Source organism: Hemitrygon akajei, unplaced genomic scaffold (assembly GCF_048418815.1).
Source record: "Hemitrygon akajei unplaced genomic scaffold, sHemAka1.3 Scf000105, whole genome shotgun sequence".
Classification (NCBI taxonomy): Eukaryota; Metazoa; Chordata; class Chondrichthyes; order Myliobatiformes; family Dasyatidae; genus Hemitrygon; species Hemitrygon akajei.
This window is the reverse complement of record NW_027331991.1, coordinates 1235759-1259362: the sequence shown is the minus strand read 5'-3', so window position 1 is coordinate 1259362 and position 23604 is coordinate 1235759. Positions and strand designations below refer to the sequence as shown.

Sequence of the window (23604 nt, the reverse complement as noted above, 5' to 3'; positions counted from 1 at the left end):
CTGGTATCTGGAATGACCATCAATTCCACGATGCTCTTCCTGTCTCTATAAGAATGGGGCATTTCTGCCATCTGCAATTTGTACCTTGGCTGAGTTGGACTCTCTCCATTGTTATTATTCCCTGTTCCTGCTGAGCTGCATGGGTGCCTGGCCCCACAGTAACTGAAACAGTCTCACGCAATTAGCCTTTCTTGACGTGCATCTGGAATTTTCTTTTATGTATTATTAAAGTGCCACAGATTTAATGCCATATAAAAATTCCTGTTGAGGTGAATGGTTGGTCCGCACAGCTGTTAAAAAGACAGAGTGAATTTTTATAGTATAGTATTTCACATTCTTGTAGAAAATTACAACACAGAAACATGCCCTTTGGGCCATCTAGTCTGTGCTGAACTATTTAATCTGCCCACTCCCATACCCCTACCATGCAGGTACCTACATGAACCTCTGAAATGTTGAAATCGAGCTTGCATGCACCACTTGTGCTGGCTGCTCATTCCACACCCGGATGACCGTTTGTGTGAAGAAGTTTCCCCTCATGTTCCCCTTAACATTTCACCTTTCACCCTTAACCCATGACCTCTGGTTGTACTCCCACCCCATCTCAGTGGTAAAAGCCAGCTTGCATTTACACCATCTATGCCCCTCTATCACAATCAAATCTCCCCTCAATCTCCTACAGTCCAAGGAATAAAGTCCTGACCTGTTCAATCTTTCCTTATAACCCAAGTACTCCAGACCTGGCAACATCCTTGTGAATTTTCTCTGAACTCTTTCTAAGTCCTTACATCTTTCCTGTAGGTTGGTGACCAAAACTGCACTTAGTACTCCAAATTAGGCCTCACCAATATCTTCTATAAGTCAACATAACATCCATCTATTGTTGTCAGTACTTTTGTTCATGAAGGCCATTGGGCTAAAATCTTCCCTTCCATCTCTATCTAACTGTGATACCACTTTCAGTGAATTAAGGACTTTCTTCTACAAGAGGTCCCTTTCTTCTACAACACTCCTCCGTGCCCGACCAGTCACTGTGAAAGACCTCCCTTGGTAAGTCAGACCAAAGTGCAACAACTCACACTTGTCTGCATTAAATTCCTTTTTCCATTTCTCAAACCATTTTGCCAGCTGGTCCAGATCGCACTGCAAGTTTAAATGTTTTTTTGGCATTGACTAGATGGGACAAATAGCCTGTTTCTGTACTCAACTTCTCCATGTTTCTATGACAGAGAAGTTGTACAAGCTTGTTTGGAAGGGAAAAGGTAGAAGTGACAATTGAGCAGCAGTGGCTGGAGTTTCTGGAGCAATTCGGGGCCTGAGTGATTCCACAGAAGTGGAAGCATTAGAAAGACAGGAGGACACAACTGTGGCTAAAATGAGAAGCCAAAGCCAACATAAATGTCAAAGAGAGGGCAAACAAAAGAACAAAAACTATTCAGAAGCTTTCAGAAACCAAAAGAAGACAACAAAAAAATTCAGCTGAGCTCAGTGCGTGGAATCATGACTTGTAGTCATTAATGGGTCTCGGTAGCACCCAACAGTCTGAGGCATTTAGAGGAACAAAATATACGAGGCTTCAATTTCTCTTCAAAAGCAAGGTTCCCTGGACCAGTTACCTTTCAACTTTCATTTTGGCAGCCACATACAAACTCCGCATCCTCAAAAATTCACATCTGAAGGCCTCCCACTTACAGGTACTCCTTTGCCAGGAAACAACCTGTCCCAAACCACACTTGTCAGATCCTTTCTGATACCTTCAAAATTGACCCTTCTGCAATTTAGTATCTCAACCCGTGGTCCAGACCTCTGTTTTTCCATATTTACTTTGAATCTCATGGCATTCTGTCACCACCCTGGATCATTTCCTAACAGCTTCTACATCGGGAATTCTACATACTGATTAAGGTCACATTTGACAAACTTTACCCGATCTAATCCTTTTACAGTATGGGAGTCCCAGTCAATATATGGAAAGTTAAAATCACTTACTGCAACAACCTTTGGTTCTTGGCATGGTCTGCAATCTCTCTACAAATATCTCTAAATCCCTCAGACTGTTGGGTGTAAACAAGCCCCAATAATAGCTACAATATCATAATTCCCTGTCCTGAGCTCATGGGGCTTTCCTTCGATGCTTCTTGCATTGTGATATACACAGCTCAGCACATTCATCGCACCATGCTCAACCATTTGATTGCTGACCCTGTCTGAGGTCTGAACAACATCTGACTTGTGTCAAGAAAACAAACTCCCCCTCAATGTCACAAAAACAGAGGAGCTGATTGTGGATTGCAGGAGGAATGGAGACACTCTAACCCCTGTTGACATCAAAGGATCTGGGGCTGAGAGGATGAACAGCTTTAAGATCCTCGGCATAAACATCACCAAGCATCTCACATGGTCTGTACATACCGGCTGTGTTGTGAAAAGAGGACAGCAGCACCTCTTTCACCTCAGATAGTTGAAGAAGTTGGGAATGGGGCCCGAAATCCTGAGGACTTTCTACAGGGACACAATTGAGAGCATCCTGACTGGCTGCATCACTGCCTGGTATGGGAACTGTACTTCCCTTAATTGCAGGAACCTGCAGAAATTGGTGCGGGACAGCCCAGTGCATCTGTAGATGTGAACTTCCCACTATTCAGGACATTTACAGAGACAGGTGTGGAAAAAGGGCCCAAAAGATATTGGGGACCCAATTCACCACAACTACAAACTGTTCCTGCTGCTACCATCCAGGAAATGGTACCACAGCAAAAGGACCAACAGGCTCCAGGACATCATCTTCTACCAGGCTATCAGACTGATTAATTCATGCTAATACAATTGCATATCTATGTTATACTGACTGTTCTATGCACAAACTATTTATTATAAATTACTATAAATTACACATTGCACATTTAGATGGAGATGTAACGTAAAGACTTCTACTCCTCATGTGCATGAGGTATGTATGTAAGAAAGTCAATTCAATTCAAATCACCCTCTCCACTATCTGTCCTGTCATTCTGGCTCCCATTCCCCCTACAAATCATTTTAACCACATCAGCACCCCCCTCCACCACACTTGCTCTCGCAGCCTTACCACTAGGATATTAGTCCCCTTCCTGTTCTGTTCCCCGAACTAATGAATCCCCTATCACTCCTTTGACTTTCCTCTGCCAGGTAATCCCCCCCCAATACTTTCTAAAGTGTTCCACCTGTTGTTGTGTGGGATGGCCACAAGAGTGCTCTGCAATGGGTATGTAACCTCATTCCCCTTCCTGATTCTCGCCCAGTTTCCTGTGTCCTGCACCTTGGGTGGAACTCACCTCTCTTCATGTCATATGTATTACCCCCTCCAACTCCCGGATGATCCGGAATTCATCCATTTCCAGTTCCAATTCCTTAAAGTGCACATAAATTATGTACTGTGTATTTTTTTTTTTACCCAGTGACAACATGTGCACAGTGAATTTTATATAGAGAGGTATTCATTTTCACAGCTAGCAAATCACTGTCAATAAAAACTTTGATCTCCTCTGGGTTCTATCGAATTCATCTGCACTCTCACACAGACTATGTAGCAGGCCTATAGCGGGTTATGAAGGATTTTCTCGCCAGAGCTTTTGCACACTGTCCATATGTGACTTGCTTGCTAAATGACGCTTTAAAAAGTCAAATTTCCAAATTTCACTCCACTTCTTCCCATTTGCAAATTCTCCAGCAACTTTTGGATCACCACAATACAGACAGGTAACAGCAGTTTCTGTGTTGTACATAAATATTTCCCCTGAACCCTCTCCAGATGACGGACGGTGATGAACTCGGTGATGGCAATGCCAAGGCAGTAGTCTGTCTCACTGGAGTCTGGCACATTTGTGATGTGAAAGATACTTGTTGCCCAGGACAAAGGTGTTTGATATTATCATGTACCCAGAGAGAATGGGTCAAAACATGTTCTCACCTGTAGAAAAGTTCAGAACAGGATGAGGTAGAACAAACAACACAGACACAAAATGCTGGAGGAACTCAGCAGGCCAGGCAGCATCTATGAAAAAGAGTACTAATGCTGAGTTCCTCCGGCATTTTGTGTGTGTCGCTTGGATTTCCAGCATCTGCAGATTTCCTCTTGTTTGTGATCGGAGGTAGAACAAAGGTAATTTTCTCTACTGCTGATGCAAAAGATTTTGTTCCCTTTCTCTGAGTTCCTAATCCTTGCCTTTATTATGGCCGGATCTCAGCTCTGTCTGAGAGATCCATCGGTTCCCATTCCCTCAGCAGCCGGAAGCTCCCCGGGGCCCGTGTACGGATCGTGGGACTGAGACAGAGGGAAGAGAGCAGGACTGTCCCGGGATTGTCGGCCACGGTGTCCGGATTTCACAGGAATTGTCCCGAAGTTGCTGTATAATATAAAAACACGGAGAATTGCTCTTACCTGCACCCGATACTCGGGGACGTCCTCAGCCTGACGCCTGCGCATTTCATTGGTGCTTCAGCGCCGGCGAAATTCTTAACGCATGGCCCTATGGGTAATCACGGTGCCATTAAACATTTCTGCAAGCACCGGTTCAATGTCCATACCTCATTTTTTTTCCCTGTGCATAGAAAAATCTGCAGCTGCTTTAACGCAAAAAGCGGCTCCCATAAACAATATACTCAATATCAACGTGTATCTAATGCCAAAGTAAAATGCAGATATAAAACACAGGAGATTCTGCAGTTGCTGGAAATACAGAGACGCACACACACAAAAGCTGGAGGAACTCTGCAATTCAGAGAGCAACTAAGCAGAGGAGTACACAGGCTAGGCATGCTGAAGGGGCTCGGCCTAAACGTTGTCTATTTATTCCTCTCCACAATTGCTGCCTGAAATTAACCACCTTTTTTTCCGGTCAACCAGCTTACAAACGTTTCTGATCTTTCTTTTGTAGCCACATCCTACTGGTCTGATTCCTCCTCCTCCTCCTGGTAAACTCTAGACCCCTTCTCTCTCTCTGGAGCCCCAAAGCCCTGACTCAGGCTGGCAAATCTTCGGTTTCTGACTCTGCACCATCGAAGATTCACTCGCTAGTCTGCTGTCAGACTTTAGAGGTGCATTGTGTTACGAGACCGCAGGTTCGTTTACTGTGAGTGTCGCTTTAAATGCCTGAGTGAGGCGGGACTGTGACATCAGCCTCACAAGGAGAGAGAGAGAGAAAGTCAAAACCACAGTGAGCTCATCGTCTTATTCACCCTGGAAAAAATCATGCAGGTGTATAAGATGATGAGAGGCATTGGTCGTGTGGATAGCCAGAGGCTTATTCCCCAGGGCTGAAATGGCTAACACGAGGGGGAATCAGTTTAAGCTTCTTGGAAGTAGGGACAGAGGAGATGTCAGAGCTAAGTTTTTTAAGCAAAGAGTGGTGTGTGTGTGGAATGCACCACCAGTGACAGTGGTAGAGGCGGATACAATAGAGTCTTTTAAGAGACTCTCAGATAGGTACATGGAGCTTAGGAAAATGGGTGGCTATGTGGCAGGGTAATTCTAAGCAGCTTCTAGAGTAAGTTACATGGTCGGCACAGCAATGTGGGACAAAGCATCTGTAATGTGTTGTGCATTTATATGTTTCCATGAAATTCACGGGAAATCTCCTATCCCACGGAGTGGTGACTACTTGACAGATAGACCTCAGTATGTGCGGTTGGGAGACTGTAGGTCTGACACGGTGGTCAGCAGCACAGGACCGCCGCAGGGAACCGTACTCTCTCCGGTCCTGTTCACCCTGTACACATCAGACTTCCAATATAACTCGGAGTCCTGCCATGTGCAGAAGTTCGCTGATGACACGGCCATAGTGGGGTGTGTCAGGAATGGACAGGAGGAGGAGTATAGGAAACTGATACAGGACTTTGTGATATGGTGCAACTCAAACTACCTGCGTCTCAATATCACCAAGACCAAGGAGATGGTGGTGGACTTTAGGAGATCTAGGCCTCATATGGAGCCAGTGATCATTAATGGAGAATGTGTGGAGCAGGTTAAGACCTACAAGTATCTGGGAGTACAGTTAGACGAGAAGCTAGACTGGACTGCCAACACAGATGCCTTGTGCAGGAAGGCATAGAGTCGACTGTACTTCCTTAGAAGGTTGGCGTCATTCAATGTCTGCAGTGAGATGCTGAAGATGTTCTATAGGTCAGTTGTGGAAAGCGCCCTCTTCTTTGTGGTGGCGTGTTGGGGAGGAAGCATTAAGAAGAGGGACGCCTCACGTCTTAATAAGCTGGTAAGGAAGGCGGGCTCTGTCGTGGGCAAAGTACTGGAGAGTTTAACATCGGTGGCTGAGCGAAGGGCGCTGAGTAGGCTACGGTCAATTATGGAAAACCCTGAACATCCTCTACATAGCACCATCCAGAGACAGAGAAGCAGTTTCAGCGACAGGTTACTATCGATGCAATGCTCCTCAGACAGGATGAAGAGGTCAATACTCCCCAATGCCATTAGGCTTTACAATTCAACTGCCAGGACTTAAGAACTTTTTTTAAGCTATTATTAATGCTTTTTGAGTTAGTGATTTAGATGCATATCATATTCTTACTGAGTTAAGTATTGAATGTAATTAGTTTTTGCTACAACAAGTGTATGGGACATTGAAAAAAAGGTTGAATTTCCCCATGGGGATGAATAAAGTATCTATCTATCTAGTTGCAACCTGTCATCTCAGGGAGAGTGAGAGGGGAATGGCAGGGAGAGATTTTGATAAATTGATATAGAACAGAAACATGGGCAGGGACCAGATGGGCCGAGTGGCCTCTCTAGTGTACATTGTGAGTGTGGTAGAGACAGTAAGTACCTGCGACATGGGATTTGATACAGAACTGATTTATCTTTCACAGATCCACAATATTAAACACCAGTCTAGTTTAAGGCTAACATCAGCAGAACAGACTCCTCCAAGGCTCAGTGACCAGGGTTCAGTCGTGGGTGTGATGAGCAGCCGCAAGAACTGCAGAATTTGACAGTAACAGTCCCTCATGAACCTGCAGCTGCCTTCAGTCACCGTGATGGCTAAACTTTTAACACGGAGCTGATTTGAACTTCCTCCCTGATGTAGGAGCGCTCAGACTGAAGATGTAGGGGAGAAGGAAAAAAAAGAGATAATAAAGTTGTTTAGGGATAAACAGAGAGGAAGAGGTGGAAAGTTTCTTGAATGCATCTATTTTAATGCTAGGAGCATTGTAAGAAAGGTGGATGAGCTTAGAGTATGGATTGATAACTGAAAAATGATGTTGTATCTATTAGTGAAACATGGTTGCAGGAGGGGTGTGAATGGCAACTAAATATTCCTGGATTTCGTTGCTTCTGGTGTGATAGAATCAGAAGGGCAAGAGGGGGAGGTATTGCAATGCTTGTCTGAGAAAATATTACAGCAGTGCTTTGACAGGATAGATTACAGGGCTCATTTAGGGAGCCTATTTGGGTGGAATTGAGGAATGGGAAAGGTATAGTAACACTTATAGGGGTGTATTATAAACCACCTAATTGGGAGCGAGAATTGGAGGAGCAAATTTGTAAGGAGATAGCAGATATTTGTATAAGCACAAGGTTGTGATTGTGGGAGATTCTAATTTTCCACACATAGAAACATTGAAAATAGGTGCAGGAGTAGGCCATTCGGCCCTTCGAGCCTGCAACGCCATTCAGTATGATCATGGCTGATCATCCAACTCAGAACCTTGTACCTGCTTTCTCTCCATACCCCCAATCCCTTTAGCCACAAGGGCCATATCTAACTCCCTCTTAAATATAGCCAATGAACCGGCCTCAACTGTTTCCTGTGGCAGAGAATTCCACAGATTCACCACTCTCTGTGTGAAGAAGTTTTTCCTCATCTCGGTCCTAAAAGTCTTCCCCTTTATCCTTAAACTGTGACCCCTCGTTCTGGACTCCCCCAACATCGGAAACAATCTTCCTGCATCTGTCCTGTCCAATCCCTTTAGAATTTTATACGTTTCAATAAGATCCCCCATCAATCTTCTAAATTCTAGTGAGTATAAGCCTAGTCGATCCAGTCTTTCTTCATATGAAATCCTGCCATCCCAGGAATCAATCTGCTGAACCTTCTTTGTACTCCCTCTATGGCAAGAATGTCTTTCCTTAGATTAGGGGACCAAAACTTCACACAATACTCTAGGTGCAGTCTCACCAAGGCCTTGTACAACTGCAGTAGAACCTCCCTGCTCCTGTACTCAAATCCTTTTGCTATGAATGCCAGCATACCATTCACCTTTTTCACCGCCTGCTGTACCTGCATGCCTCTCTTCAATGACTGGTGTACAATGACACCCAGGTCACCTCCCCTTTTCCTAATCGGCCACTGTTCAGATAATAATCTGTTTTCCTGTTCTTGCAACCAAAATGGATAACCTTATATTTATCCACATTAAATTGCATCTGCCATGAATTTGGATCACCACAATACAGACAGGTAACAGCAGTTTCTGTGTTGTACATAAATATTTCCCCTGAACCCTCTCCAGATGACGGACGGTGATGAACTCGGTGATGGCAATGCCAAGGCAGTAGTCTGTCTCACTGGAGTCTGGCACATTTGTGATGTGAAAGATACTTGTTGCCCAGGACAAAGGTGTTTGATATTATCATGTACCCAGAGAGAATGGGTCAAAACATGTTCTCACCTGTAGAAAAGTTCAGAACAGGATGAGGTAGAACAAACAACACAGACACAAAATGCTGGAGGAACTCAGCAGGCCAGGCAGCATCTATGGAAAAGAGTACTAATGCTGAGTTCCTCCGGCATTTTGTGTGTGTCGCTTGGATTTCCAGCATCTGCAGATTTCCTCTTGTTTGTGATCGGAGGTAGAACAAAGGTAATTTTCTCTACTGCTGATGCAAAAGATTTTGTTCCCTTTCTCTGAGTTCCTAATCCTTGCCTTTACTATGGCCGGATCTCAGCTCTGTCTGAGAGATCTATCGGTTCCATTCCCTCAGCAGCCGGAAGCTCCCCGGGGCCCGTGTACGGATCGTGGGACTGAGAGAGAGGGAAGAGAGCAGGACTGTCCCGGGATTGTCGGCCACGGTGTCCGGATTTCACAGGAATTGTCCCGAAGTTGCTGTATAATATAAAAACACGGAGAATTGCTCTTACCTGCACCCGATACTCGGGGACGTCCTCAGCCTGACGCCTGCGCATTTCATTGGTGCTTCAGCGCCGGCGAAATTCTTAACGCATGGCCCTATGGGTAATCACGGTGCCATTAAACATTTCTGCAAGCACCGGTTCAATGTCCATACCTCATTTTTTTTCCCTGTGCATAGAAAAATCTGCAGCTGCTTTAACGCAAAAAGCGGCTCCCATAAACAATATACTCAATATCAACGTGTATCTAATGCCAAATTAAAATGCAGATATAAAACACAGGAGATTCTGCAGTTGCTGGAAATACAGAGATGCACACACACAAAAGCTGGAGGAACTCTGCAATTCAGAGAGCAACTAAGCAGCGGAGTACACAGGCTAGGCATGCTGAAGGGGCTCGGCCTAAACGTTGTCTATTTATTCCTCTCCACAGTTGCTGCCTGAAATTAACCACCTTTTTTTCCGGTCAACCAGTTTACAAACGTTTCTGATCTTTCTTTTGTAGCCACATCCTACTGGTCTGATTCCTCCTCCTTGTAAACTCTAGACCCCATCTCTCTCTCTGGAGCCCCAAAGCCCTGACTCAGGCTGGCAAATCTTCGGTTTCTGACTCTGCACCATCGAAGATTCGCTCGCTAGTCTGCTGTCAGACTTCAGAGGTGCATTGTGTTACGAGACCGCAGGTTTGCTTACTGTGAGTGTCGCTTTAAGTGCCTGAGTGAGGCAGGGCTGTGACGTCAGACACAAGGAGAGAGAGAGAGAGAACGTCAAAACCACAGTCAGCTCATCGTCTTATTCACCCTGGAGAAAATCATACAGGTGTATAAGATGATGAGAGGCATTGGTCGTGTGGATAGCCAGAGGCTTTTTCCCAGGGCAGAAATGGCTAACACGAGGGGGAATAGGTTTAAGCTGCTTGGAAGTAGGTATAGAGGAGATGTCAGAGCTAAGTTTTTTAAGCAAAGAGTGGTGTGTGTGTGGAATGCACAGCCAGCGACGGTGGTAGAGGCTGATACAATAGTGTCATTTAAGAGACTCTTAGATAGGTACATGGAGCTTAGGAAAATGGGTGGCTATGCGGCAGAGTAATTCTAAGCAGCTTCTAGAGTAAGATACATGGTCGGCACAGCAATGTGGGACAAAGCATCTGTAATGTGTTGTACATTTATATGTTTCCTTGAAATTCACGGGAAATCTCCTATCCCACAGAGTGGTGACTAGTTGCAACCTGTCATCTCAGGGAGAGTGAGAGGGGAATGGCAGGGAGAGATTTTGATATACGGATATGGAACAGAAACATGGGCAGGAATCAGATGGGCTGAGTGGCCTTTCTAGTGTACATTGTGAGTGTGGTAGAGACAGTAAGTACCTGAGACACGGGATTTGATACAGAACTGATTTATCTTTCACAGATCCACAATATTAAACACCAGTCTAGTTTAAGGCTAACATCAGCAGAACGGACTCCTCCAAGGCTCACTGACCAGGGTTCAGTCCTGGGTGTGATGAGCAGCCGCAAGAACTGCAGAATCTGACAGTAACAGTCCCTCATGAACCTGCAGCTGCCATCAGTCACCGTGATGGCTAAACTTTTAACACAGAGATGATTTGAACTTCCTCCCTGATGTAGGAGCGCTCAGACCGAAGATGTAGGGGAGAAGGGGAAAAAAAGAGATAATAAAGTTATTTGCACCGTTAGGGATAAACAGAGAGGAAGAGGTGGAAAGTTTCTTGAATGCATCTATTTTAATGCTAGGAGCATTGTAAGAAAGGTGGATGAGCTTAGAGTATGGATTGATAACTGGAAATATGATGTTGTATCTATTAGTGAAACATGGTTGCAGGAGGCGTGTGATTGGCAAATAAATATTCCTGGATTTCATTGCTTCTGGTGTGATAGAATCAAAAGGGCAAGAAGGGGAGGTATTGCAATGCTTGTCCGAGAAAATATTACAGCGGTGCTTTGACAGGATAGGTTACAGGGCTCATTTAGGGAGCCTATTTGGGTGGAATTGAGGAATGGGAAAGGTATAGTAACACTTATAGGGGTGTATTATAAACCACCTAATTGGGAACGAGAATTGGAGGAGCAAATTTGTAAGGAGATAGCAGATATTTGTAGAAAGCACAAGGTTGTGATTGTAGGAGATTTTAATTTTCCACACATAGAAACATTGAAAATAGGTGCAGTAGTAGGCCATTAGGCCATTCAAGCCTGCACCGCCATTCAGTATGATCATGGCTGATCATCCAACTCAGAACCCTGTACCTGCTTTCTCTCCATACCCCCGATCCCTTTAGCCACGAGGGCCATATCTAACTCCCTCTTAAATATAGCCAATGAACCGGCCTCAACTGTTTCCTGTGGCAGAGAATTCCACAGGTTCACCACTCTGTGTGTGAAGAAGTTTTTCCTCATCTTGGTCCTAAAAGGCTTCGCCTTTATCCTTAAACTGTGACCCCTCGTTCTGGACTCCCCCAACATCGGAAACAATCTTCCTGCATCTAGCCTGTCCAATCCCTTTAGAATTTTATACGTTTCAATAAGATCCCCCCTCAATCTTCTAAATTCCAGCGAGTATAAGCCTAGTCGATCCAGTCTTTCTTCGTATGAAAGTCCTGCCATCCCAGGAATCAATCTGGTGAACCTTCTTTGTACTCCCTCTATGGCAAGAATGTCTTTCCTCAGATTAGGGAACCAAAACTGCAAACAGTATGCCAGCTGTGGCCTCACCAGGGCCTTGTACAACAGCAGTAGAACCTCCCTGCTCCTGTACTCAAATCCTCTTGCTACGAATGCCAACATACCATTTGCTTTTTTCACTGCCTGCTGTACCTGCATGCCCACTTTCAATGACTGGTGTACAATGACACCCAGGTCTCGTTGCACCTCCCCTTTTCCTAATCGGCCATTCAGATAATAATCTGTTTTCCTGTTCTTGCAACCAAAGTGAATAACCTTACATTTATCCACATTAGATAGATAGATAGATACTTTATTCATCCCCATGGGGAAATTCAACATTTTTTCCAATGTCCCATACACTTGTTGTAGCAAAACTAATTACATACAATACTTAACTCAGTAAAAATATGATATGCATCTAAATCACTTTCTCAAAAAGCATTAATAAAAGCTTTTAAAAAGTTCTTAAGTAGTTTACTTAAATACATTAAATACAATCAACCCCGGCACTTTAACATATCTTACTCCTGGCGGTTGAATTGTAAAGCCTAATGGCATTGGGGAGTATTGACCTCTTCATCCTGTCTGAGGAGCATTGCATCGATAGCAACCTGTCGCTGAAACTGCTTCTCTGTCTCTGGATGGTGCTAGGTAGAGGATGTTCAGGGTTTTCCATAATTGACCGTAGCCTACTCAGCGCCCTTCGCTCAGCTACCGATGTTATATTCTCCAGTACTTTGCCCACGACAGAGCCCGCCTTCCTTACAGCTTATTAAGACGTGAGGCGTCCCTCTTCTTAATGCTTCCTCCCCAACACGCCACCACAAAGAAGAGGGCGCTCTCCACAACTGACCTATAGAACATCTTCAGCATCTCACTACAGACATTGAATGACGCCAACCTTCTAAGGAAGTACAGTCGACTCTGTGCCTTCCTGCACAAGGCATCTGTGTTGGCAGTGCAGTCTAGCTTCTCGTCTAACTGTACTCCCAGATAATTGCATCTGCCATGAATTTGCCTACTCACCTAACATATCCAAGTCACCCTGCATCCTCTTAGCATCCTCACAGCTAACACTGCCGCCCAGCTTCGTGTCATCCACAAACTTGAAGACGCTGCATTTAATTCCCTCGTCTAAATCATTAATATATATTGTAAACAACTGGGTTCCCAGCACTGAGCCTTGCGGTACCCCATTGGTGACTGCCTGCCAATCTGAAAAGGTCCTGTTTACTCCCACTCTTTGCTTCCTGTTTGCCAACCAATTCTCTATCCACATCAATACCATACCCCCAATACCGTGTGCTTTAAGTTTACACACTAATCTCCTGTGTGGGACCTTGTCAAAAGCCTTTTGAAAATCCAAATATACCACATCCACTTGTTCTCCCCTATCCATTCTACTAGTTACATCCTCAAAAAATTCTGTAAGATTCGCCAGACATAATTTTCCTTTCACAAATCCATGCTGATGTTGTCCGATTATTTCACCTCTTTCCAAATGTGCTGTTATCACATCTTTCACAACCAACTCTAGCATTTTCCCCACCACCGATGTCAGGCTAACCAGTCTATAATTCCCCGGTTTCACACTCCCTCCTTTTTTAAAAAAGTGAGGTTACATTAGCCACCCTCCAATCCTCAGGAACTAATCCAGAATCTAAGGAGTTTTGAAAAATTATCACTAATGCATCCACTATTTCTTGGGCTACTCTGGGATGCAGACCATCTGGCCCTGGGGATTTATCTGCCTTTCATCCCTTCAATTTACCTAACACCACTTCCCTACTAACATGTATTACCCTCAGTTCCTCCATCTCACTAGACCCTCGGTCCTCTACTATTTCCAGAAGATTATTTATGTCCTCCTTAGTGAAGACAGAACTAAAGTCGTTATTCAATTGGTCTGCCATGTCCTTGTTCCCTATGATCAATTCACCTGTTTCTAACTGTAAGTGACCTATATTTGTCAACCAATTTTTTTCTTTTCACTTATCTATAAAAGCTTTTACAGTCAGTTTTTATGTTCCCTGCCAGCTTTCTCTCATAATCTTTTTTCCCTTTCCTAATTAATCCCATTGTCCTCCTCTGCTAGACACTGTATTTCCTCCAGTCCTCAGGTCTTTGGACTTGATACTATCCCTAATTTCCCTTGTCAGACACGGGTGCACTACCTTCCCTGGTTTATTCTTTTGCCAAACTGGGGTGAACACTTGTTGTAGTTCATCCATGCAATCTTTAAATGCTTGCCATTGCATAGGAATGCTGAGGGACCAACCAGAGAGCAGGCCATTCTACATTGGGTATTGAGCAATGGGGAAGGGTTAGTTAGCAATCTTGTCGTGCGAGGCCCCTTGGGTAAGAGTGACCATAATATGGTGGAATTCTTCATTAAGATGGAGAGTGACATAGTTAATTCAGAAACAAAGGTTCTGAACTTAAAGAAGGGTAACTTTGAAGGTATAAGATGTGAATTAGCTAAGATAGACTGGCAAATAATACTTAAAGGGTTGACGGTGGATATGCAATGGCAAGCACTTAAAGATCACATGGATGAACTACAACAATTGTTCATCCCAGTTTGGAAAAGAATAAACCAGGGAAGGTAGTGCACCCGTGGCTGACAAGGGAAATTAGGGATAGTATCAAGTCCAAAGAAGAAACATATAAATTAGCAAAAAAAAAAGCGGCACACCTGAGGACTGGGAGAAATTCAGAGACCAGCAGAGGAGGACAAAGGGCTTAATTAGGAAAGGGAAAAAAGATTATGAGAGAAAGCTGGCAGGGAACATTAAAAACTGACTGTAAAAGCTTTTACAGATATGTGAATAGAAAAAGATTTGTCAAGACAAATGTAAGGACCTTTACAGTCAGAAACAGGTGAATTGATCATAGGGAACAAAGACATGGCAGACCAATTGAATAACTGCTTTGGTTCTGTCTTCACTAAGGAGGACATAAATAATCCTCCGGAAATAGTAAGGGACCGAGGGTCTCGTGAGATGGAGGAACTGAGGTATAGGTAAATTGAAGGGATTAAAGGCAGATAAATCCACAGGGCCAGATAGTCTGCATCCCAGAGTAGCCCAAGAAATAGTGGATGCATTAGTGATATTTTTTCAAAACTCCTTAGATTCTGAATTGGTTCCTGAGGATTGGAGGGTGGCTAATGTAACCCCACTTTTTAAAAAAGGAGGGAGAGAGAAACTGGGGAATTATAGTCCGGTTAGTCTGATGTCAGTGGTGGGGAAAATGCTGGAGTCGGTTATCAAAGATGTGATAACAGCACATTTGGAAAGAGGTGAAATCATCGGACAAAGTCAGCATGGATTTGTGAAAGGAAAGTCTTGTCTGACAAATCTGTTACGTACCCGTGACACATGACAGTGGTACCCTTGTCATGTGACTGGTGTTGAAGTTATACTGGACTTGAGGTAATGGTCTTGTGATGGTGGAGTGATGTCATTTTCCCGCCAGTAGAGGTCATGTGACAGGTTTTTTTTTTACAGGGTATAAAAGGAAGACCCACCCTGTCAGGTGGGGCAGTTCGTGGCTAGATTTGCCAAGATGACTTCATGTCACTGCGTGATTTAATATGATGACGCAGTTTAGTTGAAAAATGAAGTTTTATCTAATGCCTAAAGTTTAAAAGGTCATTGCCAGCGGTTTCTTTGCTGGTGGAGAGTGAAGATAAGAATCTGGAAGATAAAGATCGAGGAGAATCGATTTTCGACGGTGGAAAGTTCGACCTTGTGTGATCCTCATTCGGAAGGATTTCGTTGACTGTTCTCGTGTTAATCTCCGCTGGGATAGCGGGAGATTGAGAATAGTGTGGAAGGAAGGTCAGTGCCTTTAAGCCGTTATATTTCATAAAATTCTTCGTGGGAAAGTTCGATGCTGGGGATAGAAGGACAACGACGTGGAAGAGAATTTAAATCGCCTTAAAAAGTCTCTCCTTTTAAATGGACTGTGAGCTTTTGAACTTTCGGCATACCGCTTTAAAGAACTGTTTTTTTTCAATACCGCTTTAAGAACTGTTTGAACTGCAATGCTATTAAGAACTGTGAATCTGCCGCACAGCAGCTGAATTCCGGTTAAGCTAATGTTTGTTTACTTTTGGGGGGTTTGTTTTCAGTGTTTAATAAACGTGTTATTTGTTATAAAAACCCTTGCCTAACTCATATATATTTATTGTTGCCTGAATACGTAACAAATCTTATAGAATTTTTTGAAGATGTAACTAGTAGAGTGGATAGGGGAGAGCCAGTAGATGTGGTATATTTAGATTTTCAAAAGGCTATTGACAAGGTCCCACACAGGAGATTAGTGTGTAAACTTAAAGCACATGGTATTGGGGGTATGGTATTGATGTGGATAGAGAATTGGTTGGCAGACAGGAAGCAAAGAGTGGGAGTAAAAGGGACCTTTTCTGAATGGCAGGCAGTGACTAGTAGGGTACCGCAAGGCTCAGTGCTGGCACATCAGTTGTTTACAATATATATTAATGATTAGATGAGGAGATATATGACAGAAGAGAAACGAAGACAACTTGTTAATAAAAAACTACAATATAATACACTCCAGACATATAGTACAGAAAAAGTAATTATGAGAACTAAACAGAAATATTACAAATTAGGTGAAAGATCACATAAAATTCTTGCTTGGCAGTTGAAAACAGAACAGGCTTCTAAAACAATAAATGCAATTAGAACAAGTGTAAATAAGATTACTTATAAACCTTTAGAAATTAATGAAACTTTAAAAAAATTTATACTGAACTGTATCAATCAGAATCACAAAATAAGATTGCTGAGATAGATAAATTTTTATCACAAATAACCCTTCCAAAATTAAATTTGGAAGAACAGAAATGATTAGATAGGCCCTTTATATTAAAAGAGGTTGAAGAAGCTTTAGGATCACTTCAGAGTAATAAATCTCCAGGAGAAGATGGTTTTCCTCCTGAATTTTATAAAAAATTTAAAGATTTATTAATTCCTCCTTTTATGGAATTAATATACCAAGTGGAAAGAATGCATAAACTCCCACAATCTTTTTTAACAGTGATCATAACTGTATTGCCAAAAAAAGATAGGGATCCTTTAAAACCAACATTATATAGGCCTATTTCTTTGTTGAATACAGATTATAAAATAATCGCAAAAATTTTATCTAATAGAATATCTAAATATTTACCAAAATTAATACATATGGATCAAACAGGTTTTATTAAAAAACAGACAATCAATGGATAATATAACCTGGTTACTTAGTATAATTCATTTGGCACAAAAAAGAGAGGAAATGAGTGTGGCAGTTGCTTTGGGTGCAGAAAAAGCATTTGATAGATTGGAATGGGATTTTTTATTTAAGGTATTGGAAAAATATGAGTTAGAAAAATCTTTTATACAATGGATTAAAACCTTAAATACTAATCCTCAAGCTAAAGTAGCTACAAATGGTCAGATTTCAACACCATTTTGCTTAACGAGGTCAACTAGACGAGGCTGCCCATTATCACCTGCTTTATTTGTATTGGCAACAGAACCATTAGCTGAATGAATTAGAACAGATTCAGACATTGGGGGCTTTAGAGTTAATCAAGAAGAATATAAGATTAATTTATTTGCTGATAATGTTTTGATTTATTTAACAAACCCATTGCAATCTTTGCAAAGATTATCTTTTAAATTGGAAGAATATGGGAAAGTATCAGGGTATAAAGTACATAAGAACATAAGAGATAGGAGCAGGAGTAGGCCAATCGGCCCCTCAAGCCTGCTCCGCCATTCAACAAGATCATGGCTGATCCAATCTTAACTCTAGTTTTCACCGAATTCCACAAGGCAACAGTGCCAATCAACAGGGCACCATGCCGCCCATTTTATTTTATTATTCATCCCGCCCAAACCCATGTGATCACCCGGGGAAAAAAAAAACAAGTTGCCAATTGAGGAGAAAAAATCTGGAAAATTCCTCTCCGACCCATCCAGGCTATCGAAAACTGGTCCAAGAGATCACATGGCTGATCTAAACCTAGCCTCATGTCCACTTACCTGCTCGCTCACCATATCCCCTAATGCCATTTTTATCCAGGAAAATGTCTATCTCCGTTTTGAATTTATTGAGTGTAGTAGCTTCCACAGCTCTCTGGGGCAGTAAATTCCACAGCCCCACTACCCTCTGAGTGAAGAAATTTCTCCGCATCTCAGTCCTGGAACGGCATCCCCTTATTTTAAGATTATGCCCCCTAGTCCTAGTTTCACCCATCATTGGGAACATTCTCCCCGCATCCACCGATCAAGCCCCTTCACAATCTTATATGTTTCAATAAGATCGCCTCTCATTCTTCGGAACTCCAATGAGTAGAGACCCAATCTACTTAACCTCTCATCATACATCAACCCACCCATCCCCGGAATTAACCTAGTGAACCTTCTCTGCACTGCCTCGAGAGCCAGTATGTCCTTTCTTAAATATGGACACCAGAACTGCACGCAGTACTCCAGGTGTCGTCTCACCAATACCCGGTACAACTGCAGTAAGACCTCCCTGTTCTTATACTCCATCCCCCTAGCAATAAAAGCCAGCATTCCATTGGCCTTCTTGACCACCTGCTGCACTTGCATACTAACTTTTTGTGTTTCCTGCACCAGGACCCCCAGATCCCTTTGCACAGAAGCACTTTCCAGTTTCTCTCCATTTAGATAATAACTTGCTCTATTATTTTTCCTGCCAAAGTGCAAGACCTCACACTTGTCAGTATTATATTTCATCTGCCAAATGTCTGCCCAATCACTCAGCCTATCTATGTCCCCCTGCAGGGTTTCAATGTCCTCTGCACTCATTACACTCCCTCCCATCTTTGTGTCATCAGCAAACTTCGATACGTTGCACTTAGTCCCTTTCTCCAAATCATTAATATAGATTGTAAAGAGTTGGGGTCCCAACACCGACCCCTGCGGAACACCACTAGTCACCAACTGCCAGTCTGAGAATAAACCATTTATCCCAACTCTCTGTTTTCTGTTAGAAAGTCAATCCTCCACCCATGCCAGAGTATTATCCCCAATCCCATGATTTTTTACTTTAAGTAATAATCTTTGGTGTGGCACCTTGTCAAATGCCTTTTGGAAGTCCAAATACACCACATCCACTGGTTCCCCTTTATCTACCCTATATGTTATGTTGTCAAAGAACTCCAACAAATTTGTCAAACATGACTTCTCTTTTGTAAAGCCATGCTGACTTTGTCCTATTAAGCTATGTTTATCCAAATGCCTTGTTACTGGTTTCCTTAATTATTGATTCCAACATTTTGCCAACCACAGATGTTAGGCTAACTGGCCTATAATTCCCCGCCTTCTGACTATTGCCCTTTTTAAATAAAGGAGTTACATTAGCATTTTTCCAATCTGCCGGGCCACTGCCGAGTCCAGCGAGTTTTGAAAAATTATCACTAATGCATCCACAATCCCGACCGCCACTTCCCTTAAGACCCTAGGATGCAAGCCATCTGGTCCAGGGGATTTATCCACCTTCAGTCCCATTAATTTATCAAGTACCATTTCCTTGGTGATTTGAATCGTAGTTAGCTTCTCTCCCCCTCGAGCCCCCTGTTTATCGAGTGTTGGGATAATTTGAGTGTCCTCTACTGTAAAAACTGATACAAAATATTTGTTCAGCGTTTCCGCCATCTCCATGTCCCCTACCATTAATTTCCTGGTCTCATCTTCTAGGGGACCAACATTTACTTTAGCCAGCATTTTTCTTTTTATGTAACTATAAAAACTCTTACTATCTGCTTTTATGTTTATCGCCAATTTACTTTCATAATCTATCTTCCCCTTCTTAATCAATCTTTTTGTTATTTGCTGCTGATCTTTAAAAGCTTCTCGATCTTCAATCTTCCCACTAGATTTAGCTACCTTATATAACTTTCTTTTTAGTCGTATACTTTGCTTTATTTCTTTACTTAGCCATGGATAACTATTTTTTCTTTTACACACTTTTTTCTTCAGTGGAATATATTTTTCTTGATAGTTGTAAAATAACTCCTTAAATATACACCACTGATCAAGTACCGATCTACCCTTTAATCTATTTTCCCAATCCATCTTAAGCAATTCCGCTCTCATACCATCATTGTCTCCTTTATTTAAGCTCAGTACGCTTGTTTGAGATCCAACCCTCTCATCCTCTAATTGAATATGGAATTCGACCATGCTATGGTCACTCATTCCAAGAGGATCCTTTACTAGGACGTTTTTTTATTAGTCCTGTCTCATTACACAGGACCAGATCTAAGACTGCTTGCCCCCTTGTCGGCTCAGTAATGTATTGTTCAAGGAACCCATCCCGAATACACTCAATAAACTCTTCTTTAAAGCTGACGTGTCCGACTTGATTAGTCCAGTCAATATGAAAGATAAAATCCCCCATAATTATAGCTGTTCCCTTATTACAAGCCCCAACTATTTCCTGATTTATGCTCCGACCAACTGAGTTACAGCTGTTTGGAGGCCTATAGACTACTCCCACCACTGCTCTTTTCCCTTTACTATTTCTTATTTCTACCCAAATTGTTTCGTTATCCTGATCCTTTGAGCCAATATCATTTCGTTTTATTGCAGTGATTTCTTGCTTTATTAACATAGCCACCCCACCTCCTTTTCCTTCTTGCCTGTCTCTCCTAATTGTCAAATACCCTTGTATGTTTAATTCCCAGTCCTGGTCACCCTGCAGCCATGTTTCCGTAATTGCCACAATATCATAACCATACGTAATTATTTGTACCGTCAACTCATCAATTTTATTCCTAATACTACGTGCATTCAAATAAAGGACTTTCAAATATGTTTGACACTTATTTCCTACCTTTTCCTTTTGTACAACTTTACGCTTATCTCCGTACATTCTTTCCCCTCCTGACACACTCTGTCTTTTTATTCCTCCACTTTTACCTACATCCATTACCTTCTCCATTGTCTTTTTAATTATTTGCTCTCTAGAATCCTCCCCCCCCCCCCCCCACTAGTTAGTTTAAAGACCTCTCTGCAGCCCTAGTTATATGATTCACCAGGACACTAATCCCAGCCCGGTTCAGGTGAAGCCCGTCCCTCCGGAACAGTTCTCTCCTGTCCCAGTACTGGTGCCAGTGTCTCAAGAAGCAAACCCCACTTCTCCCACACCAGTCTTTGAGCCACGCATTTAACTCCCTAATTTTATTTAACCTAGCCAAATTTGCTCGTGGCTCAGGTAATAATCCAGAGATTATTACCCCTGAGGTTCTGTTTTTTAATTTGACCCCTAGCTGCTCATATTCCTGTAACAGAACCTTCTTCCTTCTCCTATCTATGTCATTGGTACCGACATGTATTAAGACAACTGGATCCTCCCCCTCCCACTGCAAGTTTCTCTCCAGCCCAGAAGAGATGTCCTTAACCCTGGCACCAGGCAGGCAACATAGCCTTCGGGACTCTCGCTCTCGGTTGCAGAGAACCCTATCTATCCCCCTGACGATACTGTCCCCTATTACTACAACATTTCTATTGACTCCCCCCTCTGGAATGGCCCCCCACTCCATGGTGCTATGGGCAGGTTGCTCATCCTCCCCACAGTCCCCGCTCCTGCCCTCACAGGGAGTTAAAGCCTCGAATCTGTTGGACAAGAGCAAGGCCTGCATCTCTTCCAGCCCTACCTCCTGGATTCCCCTACTTGCCTCACTCATAGCCACACCATCCTGTGCTTGACTGCAATCTACATTAGTTAATCTATTAGGTGTGGCTATCTCCTGGTACACAGAGTCCAGGTAACTCTCCCCCTCCCTGATGTGTCGCAGTGTCTGAAGCTCGGACTTCAGCTCATCAATATGAAGCTGGATTTCCTCGAGCAACAAACACTTGCTGCAAATGTAGTCGCCGTGTCCCTCAATGGTGTCCACCGGTTCCCACATCTCGCAGCAGTAACACATCACCTGCTCCATGCTATATAGTTAATTTAATGTACTAGTATTAGTTATGCAAGAACCCTTTGCCCCAATACAGCTAACTATCACACTATTTAACAATACTTTTAAAGTCATAAGTGTAAAAGGAAGCAGGACTACTTACCAATACTTACCAAGCAACTAGCTGTGAGAGCTCTGCAGCTCCGGTCTTCCTCGCCTCGCCCGGTTCCGCCGAAGCCCGTTGAGCCAAAGCCCTTAGGCCTCCACTCTACTCCCGGCTCACTCCACTGCCCGCAATGACGCTGCCCACTGTATCTGGCTGTGTTCCTTTTAAATCTCCCGCACTTCACTGCCCGACGTCACACGCCTGCACAGTCCCGCCTCTCTCAACTCAGATGAAAACCGGTAAAATTCAAAATGGCTTCCGCCTCACTCTTGCTCCGATTCTCAGAAGTCCTTCTCCGAAAATCTGAAAGGAGTGAAATTTTACCCCTTACCAAAGGAAATTATAATCAATGTTGATTAGTAACTCAATTTCGATGGTCAATAAACGGGATAAAATATTTAGGTATTAGAGTTGATAATGATGTAAAAAATTTATATAAACAAAATTATTTGCCATTATTAAAAAAAAGAGGATCTTGATAAATGGATGATGTTACCAATAACATTAATAGGTACAGTTAATGCTGTAAAAATGAATATATTTCCTAGATTGCAATATTTATTTCAAACTTTACCAATACAATTACCTCAGAAGTTTTTTCAAGAACTGAATAAATATGTAAGGAAATTTCTTTGGAAAGGAAAGATGTCAAGAATATCATTGGAAAAATTGACATGTAAATTTGATTTAGGAGGGTTACAACTTCCAAATTTTAAGAATTATTATAAAGCAAATCAACTTAGATTTATTGCGTCTTTTTTTGATGAAGAAAAACCGGCATGGATTAGAATAGAATTAGATAAGATAGGAGAAAATATACCAGAAGATTATATATGTAAATGGGAATCTAAATGGATACGGGAAAAAAAGAATCTCCTATATTAAGACACTTGATTGATTTATGGAATAAGGTAACTATGGACGATGAGATAAAGAAATCTTTATTAGCAAAAAGAACTTTAATTCAAAATAGGCTTATTCCTTTTAGAATAGATAATAAACTTTTACATAATTGGTTCCAAAAGGGGATTAAATATATAGGTGATTGTTTTGAAGGAGGTATATTGATGTTGTTTGATCAATTAAAAAATAGATATAAAATATCAAATAACACTCTGTTCTGTTATTTTCAATTAAAGGCTTATTTACGAGAAAAGCTGGGTCAAACAACGTTGATGCCAAAATCTAGTGAAATAGAAATATTAATTCGAAAAGGTAAAATTAAAAAATTTACATCTTGCATGTATAATTTGATTCAAAAACAGACAATTAAATCAGGAATTCATAAATCAAGACAAAATGGGAATTTGATTTGAATGTTAAAATTGATGGAAAAAACTGGTCAAGATTATGTTCTGATAGTATGATAAATACAATAAATGTTCGACTTAGATTAATACAATATAATTTTTTACATCAATTATATATAACACCACAGAAAATAAATAGGTTAAATTCAAATATGTCTGACCAATGTTTTCGATGTAATCAAGAAATTGGTATTTTTTTACATTCTACTTGGTCTTGTTTTAAAATTCAACCATTTTGGATAAATCTAAGACTTTTATTGGAACAAATTACTGGAGTACAACTCCCACATAGTCCAGTATTATTTTTATTAGGAGACATTGAAGGGACAATACCAAAACTTAAATTGAATAAGTATCAGAAAAAATTT

General features: G+C 42.1%; 1 protein-coding gene across 17 annotated transcripts in view; it reads right to left on the bottom strand.

Annotated features, from left to right (window-relative positions):
• LOC140723243 (uncharacterized) overlaps positions 1 to 23604 on the bottom strand; it is a 61510-nt gene that overhangs the window by 23743 nt on the left and 14163 nt on the right. For 4 of the 17 annotated variants that reach the window (XR_012097840.1, XM_073037856.1, XM_073037851.1 and 1 more), the window contains 3 exons: positions 21934 to 22229; positions 9132 to 9291; positions 4421 to 4580 (listed from right to left, as the gene is read on the bottom strand). The gene's annotated coding sequence lies outside the window, so the exon portion shown is untranslated. Of the gene's footprint in view, positions 1 to 68; positions 291 to 4420; positions 4581 to 9131; positions 9292 to 12834; positions 12943 to 16392; positions 16774 to 21923; positions 22253 to 23604 lie in introns of those variants that run through there. The other 13 variants (XR_012097841.1, XM_073037843.1, XM_073037844.1 and 10 more) reach the window with 12 other exon arrangements.